Here is a 12,805-nt window from a genome sequence, read left to right on the forward strand (position 1 = left end):
CAGAATGTCGATGGACAAGTGTATAGGCTTACAGTTCTACTTTCGTAAACTGAAGTCTATAGAATGTCTATAGATGTCATTTGTCTGTATACATTTTATACACTTCAGTCTACAAAAGTAGAACTATATATACAGTTCTACTTTTGTAAACTGAAGTCTATGGAATGTCTATAGACAAATGTATATAGATAGTCTATAGACATTCTATAGACTTCAGTCTACAAAAACAGAACTTTATAATCCGATACACTTTTTTCTATGACATTCTGCAGACATTTGTCAACAAACATGCATTTTCATTAATCTACAGACACTCTATAGACACAGACATTTTATAGACAAGTCTACAAAGACTGTATAAGGCCATAACTCCATAGCGGCTACCTACAAGTTAGTTTACATTTTTCTTTACATGCGGTAGCAAAACGTTTTGAATGTATTTATGCATGTGCACCTGTTCCTTTTCATCTGCACCTATGTATTACCGTTAGCAGATTAATAATGCTCCTGAACCAGCTGTAATTTCATATATGTTGCATAAACAGAAAGAATTTATATAGTGTTGAATCATGCAGTGCAAAAAAATAAAACAAATGCACCGGCAATGCATTAACCGTTTTTATTGCTCGATATAATATATGAATTCCTTAAATGCATATCTTATGCTAATTATGGAAACAGATTAAATATTTACACTACTCCTTGGCAAGCATGGTCGCCAGGCTGGCCTTGACCTTTGTGTCATTAGTCCCAAAGGTGCTGCAGGTGTATGCTGCAAATAAGTAGATGCAGCAATATGAGGCAAAAATAACAAGTGTGTATTCTTTGTATGTTCATTAAGCAGCTTAATATATTTGCTCAAACCATCTAAGTCAATACTTAATGCGGTTTAACTATAACTATGACTAAGGGCTGCTTGTCAATACAAATCAGTACCTTTATACAATGTTTTATTGCATGGTATGGTGAACAATTAAACAGTCACAACTGCTGCTCGTGGAAGCAACAGTATGTTCCCTTTTATGACAAGTTCATATTTGATGCATTATTATACTTATCCCAAATGGTCTCTATATTTATTGCTGAAACGTTACCCAGTTGGGCTGTCTGTACATTTTTTTGGCTGGTAGTTAAGTATGCCCGTGCAGAGGGATATTTTCAGAAGACGTGACTGGAATATTCACAGTATCACGCCTAAGATTGTAATTTATTTTGCTTAATACACATTTAAATGTCTTTCTCATACTTTTAAATGAATGGTAATTGGCCATAACTTCAACAGAAGGCAGATGGGTTGATTGTATTGATATGGTCACTTAATTTCTTACAGGTAATGAGGCCTCTTGGGCATGCTAACAGGTTTCCAAGTTAGGTATACCACATGAGCACCCGAAATACCACACGAGCACTTTGTGTCATGGCACGACAGATATGCACCTGCTAGGAAACAGAACTGATAGCATAGTTCGAATGAATTCTATCACAGTAAATTATTTAAGGTGCTTTGAAAGATGAAAATTTTTTCTAGGCTATCGAGGTTCAGGACGTTTAGTTAAAGCAAAAAAAAACATATTGAGTAAGAAATGCCTTGTCAGTATGCTTGACTTTCTTTTTTTTCAATAAATAGAACCAATTTCCCTCAATTTTTATGAAGTGAAAGGTTTTAAATATATATTTAACACAGAGATTCTCTGGAAACTTTGTATGACATATAACAAGACAGCATACCTATGTGGCCATTTTAAAATTTCCTGATCTTTTACCAAGCATTCCCTGGCTGTTTTCATGAAAATTTTCTGGCAATCTATGACGCCTGCAGCTTAAGTGCAATAGAAAAATATTGTGGTTTAATGCTTGCCAAGTACTGCCAGTCCATAATATTTAGATAGAACGAATAACACGTCGGTCACTTGACATGTAGTATTAGATGCAACTGACTTGAATCCCTTGTTTAATAAAGCTGACAAGGGCTTCCGCAAGTTCCTAATTGATGGCCACACGAGTACAGCACGGAAGACACAGAGACACACGTAAAACAAATGCAACAATGTGAGGGGAAACTATACAATGAGTTATTTTTACGGTTCAATAGTAGTTTTTTTATATAATTTGCTCTCATCACTTATGCTAGTTAACTTTACCTCTGACTAAAGACTACATGGCAATATTAATCAGTACCATTATGATGTTTCGTTATATTACAGTGTGATAAGCAGTTAGACAACCGTAATGGTCACCGGTGCCAGCAACGGTACGTTTCGTTTCAAGACAGGTTCATGTGACACACAGTGTACTTATAAAAATAAAAGAAATGCGAGAATCCCAAACGATTCCTATAATAATAATTGTTGAAACAAAGATACCCGGCTGGACTGTGCACATTTTTCAGGTGTTAATGCAATATGCCCGTGCCGAACGAACATGCTCAGCATACTGACTGCAGTTTTGAACAATCACGTTAACATTTGCAATTTATTTCCGCTTAGAACAGTCTGCAATGTCTCTTTTCTCATACTTCGAGATGAATACATTTGCCACACTTTCAGTAGAATGCACATGAATGGGGGCGTACTGATCAGGTTACTTACCAACTAAAACATGTTACAATCTCTTAGGTGTGTTGATAAGGGTAGAACAAATGCAATGTCCACTGAATTATTTGAATAATCTGTGCGTTATCTACTAAGAAAAGACCACCAAATTGATAATCTGGCTCTTTTTTCTTTTGTACAGCGCATATAGTATGCAGTCTGTCCAAGACGACGGCACTACATGCAACAGTAATGAAAACCGGAACACTTATTACGCACGACAAGGGCTTCATACCATGCACGACTGGCACAATGCGAATCTGCGCCAGCAGCTGCCTAGTGATTAAGAGCACGTAAACTGCATAACGCCGAAGCATCGAAAGGCGCTTAACGCTTTTCATATATATATATAGCTCGAAAGATAACTTCTGCTGCCAAACTGTTTAAAAAAATAGACAAAAAACAAATCTTCCAACTACCGTCAAACGCAATGCCTTCAGTTTGAAACGTGTAAAGGTGCTTCCCGGAGCGACTAATTTATTGTTCTCCAATTTTTTCGGCTAAGTTGCGAAGCTGCAAGTGACTGAGCTTATCGCAGGTTTCATGCTCCAAAAGCGTTTGTGGTTGCATATAAATAGATTGGGTGAATCTAGAGATTTTTGCTTCATATTTCTTCAAGTCTCGTGTTTTGCTTGCGGTAACTTCCCAAAATTAACTTGCGGTAACTTCCCAAACAATGCGAAAACGGCAGCGCACACACTGCTGATGCATGCCCCGCAAACACGGCCTTTCATTCGAGTACGTTAGCAGTTATTCAACTATACGTGTCTGTCTGAACATTCTTGATGCTAACACAATTTCGAGATATATACGTAAAGCGTGTCACGAGAATTTCACTACAAATGCGGCGCAGCATTCATCGCGGCCGGATCAAGCGCCACGAAATGAGATCTACCACACTGGCTGCCCAACATACACAATGCACAACATACACAACCAGGCACGTACGCAGGATTTTTTTTCGGGGGGGGGCCCAACCCAAGGTAACTTTTCTGTGCAAATGAGGGGGGGGGGGGGGGCTACCTTTACTAGTTTTATATATGAATAGCGCCCAGCATTCGCCATAAAAACGCGTAAACCCACAAAAGAGAAATGAAATAAGGTGTATTTTACAGGTACGCGTGTGCGATACGCCTATCCCTTACTTGGCAAACAAAGAACCAAGTCAAATGCACTCGCGCAGGAAAGAAGCGCAGGAATAAAACTGCCAAGAACAAGTACAGAAGCGAACGTGTAACATAAATGTTGCTTTAGTAGACTAGAACTTTAAGAAACAGCAGCTGACAACAAAGGCACACGGACTGCGCGGAGTTGTGTTACTCCGCCAGTCAATCACAGAAACAAACAAAATCGTTGTCATGCGGCCTTTTCAAAATGGCGTCGTACTTGATACCTCCGGAGCGTCTGCTATTCTTCAAGAGTCTTTTCATCGGCGGTAGCAATGAGGTGTGTAACAGACATGGACAAAATGTATGGAATCTGAGCATTTCACTCTTCAAAATTGGCTGTGCAGTTCATTTCACTGCTGAACCCGTTTTACTCATGAAACTTCACTGCCAACTGAAGTGAAACTTCACAGCGAATAGTTGTAGCGAAGCGAGCATGTTATTGCATTTCAATAATGAATTAGGCATTCGCCATTCCACTATAATAGGCGAGGGTAAAGGTATAAAATTACGCGCTAATAATTTTATTTTTATAGCTACCGCCTTATTTGGTTAACAGAAAAGGTTTGAAGTACGAATTATTTGCAGCCTCGCGGAGGAGCAGTGGCTGGCGGTTATGAGGGCGTGGGCGGCGCTTCATTGCAGACTTAAGTGGAAGGTTTAGCTCGGGTGCTCCTATCTAAATATATGTAATGTAAAAGGAGAATTCGTTTTTCTCAGCAACCACTGCACCAAATTTGACAAGCTTTGTTGCATTTAAAAGAAAAACTTAAACTCCAGTGACCGTTGGCGTCGAATTTTTCCTTTAGGTTGTCAATGTTTTATTAAAGATTCGCAAAAATCGGAAATTGTCGGAAAACGAGACTATCAAGTTTGCAACTCTGTCTTTCGGCAACGAGAAATGGTATCACAATTCTGTAAATTGCACCTCATAGTAGATCTAAAGCGTACAAAATTGATATGTTACACATGAATCTAAAAAAAATTTAGTAATATGGAAATACAGCTTTTGCAGAACCCTTGTAAATACCGTAACAAATTCACATAATATAGAAAATAAAATTTTTCCGCTTTGAATGGTCTAATGGATGCCGTTTACAGAACTGCCATATCTGTTCTTGATGCAGAGCTATGGATTTGTAAACTTCTTGCTTCTATTTTTTTCAAACTGTCGAATATTTGAAAATCTTTTTTAACAAAATTCAGGCCCTAAATCGAAATTCCGCTTCCAACAGTCACTATAGTTTAGCTGTCTCTCTCAAATGCAACAAACTTTATTAAAATCGGTCCAGGGGCTATCTCAGAAAAACGTTTTTTGCATTTTACACTGTATTTGAATAGGCCGCGTCGGAGTTGGGCCCGAGCTAAAGCTTCCTCTTAAGTTGTATCCGACTATAGTAGCGCTTTTTGAATTAGGTCTGGAAGAAATATACAGAAATATATATTTGCGGAACAATCTCAGTTGTTTTGGATCCCTTGTTTACGGCTCTAACAAGTGCCACAACCGACTCGTATTGTTATTTGGGAAGCTACGTAACGATGCGTGCCCGCGAGCCTCGTACAACCGCGTATGGCGCAGGAAGCTGCAATTCTACACGTACTGCGCCCACCGCGGAAGGTTAGAAAAGTATCTACATAAGCACAGCAGAGAAATGGCAACGTTAAGCGGCTCGAATGATAACTGTAGAAGCGTCATTCAGAACACATGGAATTGTCCTCCACTTCTGGCGGCGTTTTCTCTACTTCCTTTTTGAATAAAAAGATGTTGATCCATAAATATTTTCATAAACAGTGGTTACAATTGTTAATTTTCGCTTTTCCTTCCTGTTTGGTTGTTGCCTTGGCTCTCTCCCTTAGGAGATCGCTTAATTTCTCAAATCCTTGCGAGTATTGTTTCCAGTTGGCAATTTTGCATGAAAAGAGCTGTAGAATTAGGGAAAAACCCGACAAATTAACGGGTGACTGTCATATTGGCTATGAGTTTAATGGTTATTGCAGGGATTGATGATAAATGCTGTCTCGCATCATATTATTTTCCACCTTATCTAATCCATATCACAGGTATGTTGTTCCGAGGATCTGTCAGCGTCGCGGCGAGCCGTCACTCGAGGAAATAATGGAACAACAAGAAAAGTTAAAGGCAATTGATACTTTTTCTGGCCGCAACTCGCTCCACGTGCACGCAGACCAGCTGACCACGAACTGAATCCCTTTCCTGGCCTCTGGATCAGTCTAAACGAGGAAGGTTGAATATACGAAGCAACAACGATGGGCGTGACATTTGAATAGACGGGGACAACTAAATACATCTCGAGTTAATCGCGCGAGCACCGAATTGATGAGGAAACTGGCCATAACATCCCAGGAGACGCCGATAACTGCCGCCATCCAAAAGCAGTGAGAAAGGCAGCAAAATGTTGACCGACGAATAGCTGTCAAGCCTCAAGATTGATTAGGCGGCGCATTACGAATGTGTGTGAGAAATGGTGGCGTGGGCGGGGAGGGGGGGGGGTATGCATCTTAACATACACAACATACAGTATCAAGTTAAAACGTGGTGTACTTCCTTCTTTACGCACCTAAACTATAATGCTAAAATCAACAAGCCCGATCGCTCGCTCGCCGTAAAACATTCCGTATAGTAGAAGCGAGAACAAGAGCGCGTTATCAAACCATGTCAACGACAAACCGACACTATACCCGAGTCGCCTGCGCTACATGCAGCCGCTTCGCGCTACGAAATGCGCTCACATAATCATGAGCTATTGACGCAAGACATCTTTGCTAAAGCTTACCGTTCAGTGTAGTTGACGCGTGATGCCACAAAGATGACACGCATACACAGACACCAACGTTCAGGCAGACACCGCACACCGGTACAACCGTTTACGTGCCTGGCGCACTCGTTGAGACGGCGCACCGCCGCGCATGCGTAAGAGCTCCGAGCATGCGCAGGAGCCCCGCGCGCGAGGGCGTGCGCGCTCGGAGGAGTGTGAGCGCCTTTTCCTCCTTCATTTTTTTTTGTCTCTTTCTCTCTCTCTCCCTGCGCGCCATGCGCGCCGGAACGGGTGGCTTATTCATCTTTATCACCACTATTCATCTTTTTTTCATGGACGAAGGAAATGCGCTGGCAGGTTGTATGACAAACGCTGTGGGCATCGTATGAGACTGGAACGCTAACATGAATGCGCTGTTTGTAAAAGCCGTTACAGGGCCCTTCAGACGTTTCAGACGCATTATTGCCAGCGTCGATTAGTAATACAGCGTACTTGTAGCATATCTTCCAGCGTACTGCCAAATGTGATGCCCGCACGTATGTTAGTGCTAATTTTCTGTTCCGATGATAGGTCAAAGCAATCAGTACAGCATTGAGGTACTCATATGCGTGGCTGCGCAGGCATACCGCCGGCGAAATACTGGGTGGGCTCAGGGAATTTGGCACCCGCCGTGGTTGCTCAGTGGCTACGATGTTGGGCTGCTGAGCACGAGGTCGCGGGATCCAAACCCGGCCACGGCGGCCGCATTTCGATGGGGGCGAAATGCGAAAACACCCGTGTACTTAGATTTAGGTGCACGTTAAAGAACCCCAGGTGGTCGAAATTTCCGGAGTCCTTCACTACGGCGTGCCTCATAATCAGAAAGTGGTTTTGGCACGTAAAACCCCATAATTTAATTAATTTTTTAGAGAATTTGGCACCTATTTTAAGTGAATGAGAAACTTTGATGGGTTTATAGTGCAGGATATCAGTCAACAAAAAACCGCCCGATGTTAGTGACGCAGCCGAGATATGAAGACAATGTGAAATGTATTCGAGAATCGGACGACGCACAACGCGAACACCACATGCGCGACATCGGTTCATCGCACATTCACAAAGTCCGCGTTGTCAGCTACAAACATTACGAGTGTATTTGCTGTTAGCTTGATGCCTGTTTGGAATCCACTTGTAGCTGAAGCTGGCGTTCATAACATCTATTATAACAATTGGATCGGCGTTTTGCTTTCTTTATTCTACTGCCGCAAAAGTGATGCGACAACTGCGAAGACTGTCTTGGGATTGCCGAGAGCGGCTACGTAGATGATATCATGTGGCCATCAAATGCGGAGGTATACACTATGTGTATACTAATGTCTACAAATAGGCTCTACAGCAATCTCAGCAGTATACAACTTCAGTGGCTTATATCAAACGCAGCTACGTATTATCCACCGGTACCTGCGCTTGGTTACAGCGTACACGGGTTGGGCCCAGATTAACGATGTTTGTCTATTGTTAATCTATAGACATGCAAGACCACGACAACTCAGAGGCAGACCAGGTGGTGAATTCACCACCTGGTCTGCCGGCTTTCGCCACTTATTCACCACCTTTGCCACATCATCACCATCTGACCTTCACCACCTGGTCTTCGCGAAGTGTACGTCCGGGAAGCAGCCAGGTTTAGGGCCTTCGGGTGCCTCGAAGACCTTGGTGACTCGGACGGTGCCTGCTCCGCCGCGATCCTCGTTCGGGGCAGCTGCACCGAACGCAGACTAGCAGTCTGCACGGTTTGCCCGCCGCGCCGGAGTTGCGGTGCCATCGTGCATGAACCAGTGCCATATCATCGCGTTCGCAGAGGGCGAGGGGTATGGGAACTCGGAATTACACATTATCGACTTTCTTCTATAGACATTCAATACACCGGGAGTAGAGAAAAAGAAATGTAAACCTTGTCGACTATTGTCCATAATATAGAGAGGCTATAGACAAAGTATGGACAAAAATAAATAGAAACTGTATCGGCTTTCGTCTACAGGTAGTCCATATAGAGGGGCAATAGACAAAGAAGAAACAAACACCTTATCGATTTTTTTCTATAGACTGCGAGTAGATAAAAAGAAATTGAAATCTTATCGACTTTCGTCTATAGAAAGTCTATATACAAAGTATATGGACAAAAATAAATAGACACTGTATCGACTTTCGTCTAAAAGTAGTCCATAGAGGGGAAATAGACAAAAAGAAACAGACACCTTATCGATTTTTTTCTATAGACAGCGAGTAGACAAAAAGAAATAGAAACCTTATCGACTTTCCTCTATAGAAAGTCTATAAACAAAGTATGGACAAAAATAGATAGAGACTGTATCCACTTTCGTCTATAGGTAGTCCATAAAGGGAAAGTAGGTAAAAAAGAAACAAACACCTGATCGACTTTTTCCTATAGACCGTCTATAGACTGCGAGTAGACAAAAACAAATAGAAACCTTATCGACTTTCGTCTATAGAAAGTCTATAGACAAAGTATGGACAAAATGGATAGAAACTGTATCGACTTTCGTCTATAGGTAGTCCATAGAGGGGAAGTAGGCAAAAAAGAAACAAACACCTTATCGACTTTTTTCTATAGACCGTCTATAGACTGCGAGTAGACAAAAAGAAATAGAAACCTTATCGACTTTCGTCTATAGAAAGTCTATAGACAAAGTATGGACAAAATGGATAGAAACAGTATCGACTTTCGTCTATAGGTAGTCCATAGAGGGGAAGTAGACAAAAAAGAAACAAACACCTTATCGACTTTTTTCTATAGACCGTCTATAGACTGCGAGTAGACAAAAAGAAATAGAAACCCTATCGACTTTCGTCTATAGAAAGTCTATAGACAAAATATGGAAAAATATAGATAGAGACTGTGTCGACTTTCGTCTGTAGGTATTCTATAGAGGGGAAGTAGACAAAAAGGAAACAAACACCTTATCAACTTTTTTCTATAGACCGTCTATAGACTGCGAATAGACAAAAAGAAATAGAAACTTTATCGACTTTCGTCCATAGACAGTCTATAGACTTTGTATCAACAAAAGTCCAAATCTATAGAAAGGAAAGGTCGTCTATGAAAAGTCTATAGACTTTCTATAGACAGTCTAAAGTCATTTTTGTAAGGGTTACTTCGCAAAATCATATATGCGGGCAAAGTTATTGGCTGTGTTGTGATATTACAGGTAATTAAAATTGCTACTGCAACTGCTCGATAGAATTTCCAGCCTCGCTGGAAATTTGGCTGGATTCTGTAAGGTCGCACAAAGGCGGCGTGTTTTTGAGGTTGTTAGGTTATATACTGATAATATTTCAGCCGTATATTAAGAATAGTTAGAGAAGAACAGGACATCTGTAATGCACCTTGTAGCTAGCGCTTTGAAATTTTCCGGTGCGCATGGCACGAGCATCTGCTAATTTATTTAATCTGACCGTTATAAAATTCCATAAATAAGTGTTTTGTGATGTTTAACCAACTACACGCTATTCTAATTAACATCCCTGCCTTCTCCCTTTCTTTCCTCTTCTTCCTTTACAAGCTACTTTACAAACATATCCTACCAACAAATATGTTATTCTAACTTGCACTTATGGGGAAGATTTACCTCAGGGACTCCTATCGAAATACATGGGAAATTGGCCGTTGTTTTAGGTGGGGCCTCCAACCACTGCATCGAATGCGATGGGTTAGGTTCAAGTTAAAATAAAAAAGTTAAAATGTAGTTTAGAAGTACTAACTGTTGGGCGTGTTGGTAATCCATGCTCGAAGAAGAATGGCGCAAACCAACAGGGACCTTTACTTATTACGAACTGCGCTTGTCCCTGTTCGTTCGCGCCATTCTTCTCTGACTGAAATGTAGTGATTCCAGAAAGCGAATTATTTATTTAGGAGTCAATTTTTTATAACGATTCATGATGTTTGCAGAATTTCAAGAAACAAAACTTGGAGTATACAAATCTGTACTTAAGCAGCTATCGCTACTATATCGCATATTGCAAGATTATCGCATTTCTGTACACTGCACCTAATAGTACATTTAAAGCGGATAAAAATTATATGTCGTACGTGATCATTAATTATACAACTAATTTGTAAATGTGGAATTTGCAAAGCGCTTTCAAACATCGTTACAAATTCACGTAAGTTGTAAATTCAGGGATCAATTTTGTCTGCTTTAGATGCTCCAAGGGATGGAGTTTATAGAAATGCGATATCTGTTTTTAATGCTGAGTTACGGATGTGTAATCTTCGTACTTATTTTGTTTTTTAGATTTAGCGATTTCGGACAATTCTTGTAAAGAATTCCATACCCTAAATCAGTATTCTGTTTGCTGCAGTCACTGTGATTTTACTGTGTCTCTTAAATGCTACAACTTCATCTAAATTGGTTTGGCGGTACTGTGGTGGTGGGGAGTTGTAGTAACAGGCCGGTTTAGCCTGGCGATCAAGGCCAGCAATTGCTCCGCCCGAAAGTCTCTTACAGAATCACTGTGGTGTTTCACCACATGTTCACCAGACCAGTCACAATAATGCGGCAAGAAGACGGTTTTCTCATGAAAGCATTCTTGCGTTTTACGTGTTCAGCAACCGGCATCGCAGATATGCCCGAGCTAAAGCCTCTTAATGCATCATGCCGGTTCTATTGGGACGCGATCGGAGATCTTTGTTCGATACAGGTTCTGTTCGGCTGCTGCTGCGTCACAAAGTGGCAGTATGCAAAATTTGTAAGAATGGGGCGGAGAGAGCAGCCAATCGGCTGCTCTCGCCCTGTTTGTCGTCTGCTTGCAGACAGTATACTAAGAAACGAAATGTTTTTCGTCTTCGAATTAATGTAATCTTTATCTCAAAAAAAACATATTTTTTTCTTCTCAAGCTCAAACACGTTTTCAAATAGTAATACGTGTGAGTACTACAATTTATAAGTATTAGTTTCTCAGCGTCGTCCCTGGGTGGGGTCGCGCACAGTGAGGGGAAAAAATAAATAAAGAAACGATGGGAAGAGTGGCGCACTTTTCAAGAGGCAACAACAACATTCTAGTGGCTCGCTGGCACCCGATGATGGGGTCGAGTTCGCCGCACAACCAACGCACTATTTGTTTCGAGAAACGGAAGCGACGCCGCAATTCGCTTACTGCGATTTCTTCAAACGCGTTTCGCACCTCCACTGCTCTCGTTCCTCCTCAAGCAACGCCAATGCATCAATCTAAGTTCCGATCGCAAGCGCCATTTTCTCCAATTAAACTATGGATTGGATACGAACGTGCCATGCCGCGGCCGAAGCCTCAGTTCGGATTCAATCCAATCCATCAGACGCACCATGCGAAGCCGGTCTCGTACGAGAGTATGATCGCTGCAAACTTCCCCACCTCCCTTCGCGTTCGACGGCTAGCAGACGACGTGCTCGGTTGCAAGATGATTGACAGGAGCGTGTCGTCAATTTGACGTCACCAAAAACGTGGCCGCGCCCCGCGGCTGGCGACGTCGGCGCAGAGTAGGCCAATCGGGCGTGCCGGTAACCAAACGAACGCGCCGTACAACGATCTCCGATCGCACCCCTTGGACACCCATAAAGCAGAACACAGACGTATATATAATCCCGCAGCCACAGTGGGGCACAAATAAAAAAGAAAACCATTCAAGAAAAAAATATTCAACGGAAGCTTCGCGGTAGCAGTTACCTCAGCCAACATCTCATTCGGAATGCCGACGAACTGTCTGGCCAGCTGTCTAGCAAAATCGTCGAGTCATTGCCAGTCGAGCAAGTAGCTGGCCGTCTTCGATATAAAGCTAATACGTAAGCGCGCTCGTTTCCAACTGCCGAGGTGAAGCCACAGTCTCAGTGTCTACTTCTTGTAATTGTGTTTTCTTTAGTTGTGCGTCACGGCATACATCGTGGCGCGAATTTCGAATTCCTTAATGTCGATGCGCCACGTGGTGGCGAAGAAAAAAAAGAGCAGGAAACTGAAGGAAATGTCCCCAATACTTGGGTACGTATACTTGCCGTGCCAACAGCAGCGCCGCAATACAGATCCTAGCGAGCGGTGAAAGCAGCGATCAGTAACAGATGCTGCGGTTTCGCCTTATCGATTTCACCTCTAGTCTCGAAGTACGTGTGTCCAGACTCTGGCCTGACTGGAAACCGGCGTGCGAGGAAGCATGGGCGCACGCGCTTCTCCAACGCGCACGGGTATTGACAGAGCTTGGCTGGGAGCGCGTAGAGTGAAGGCAAAAAGTTGGTAGTTCGGG

The 12,805-nt window shown here is 42.2% G+C and overlaps 1 protein-coding gene and 1 long non-coding RNA gene across 2 annotated transcripts in view; one reads left to right on the plus strand and one right to left on the minus strand.

Annotated features, from left to right (window-relative positions):
- LOC126548182 (neurotrophin 1-like) overlaps positions 1-12,805 on the plus strand; it is a 158,714-nt gene that overhangs the window by 21,107 nt on the left and 124,802 nt on the right. The window lies entirely within an intron of this gene.
- LOC129380919 (uncharacterized) lies at positions 601-7,175 on the minus strand. The gene is made up of 2 exons (XR_008609121.1): positions 6,553-7,175; positions 601-772 (listed from the first exon to the last, which is right to left on the minus strand). It is a non-coding gene; the product is annotated as an uncharacterized lncRNA (long non-coding RNA).

This window comes from Dermacentor andersoni, chromosome 1 (genome assembly GCF_023375885.2).
Source record: "Dermacentor andersoni chromosome 1, qqDerAnde1_hic_scaffold, whole genome shotgun sequence".
In the NCBI taxonomy this organism is placed as follows: domain Eukaryota; kingdom Metazoa; phylum Arthropoda; class Arachnida; order Ixodida; family Ixodidae; genus Dermacentor; species Dermacentor andersoni.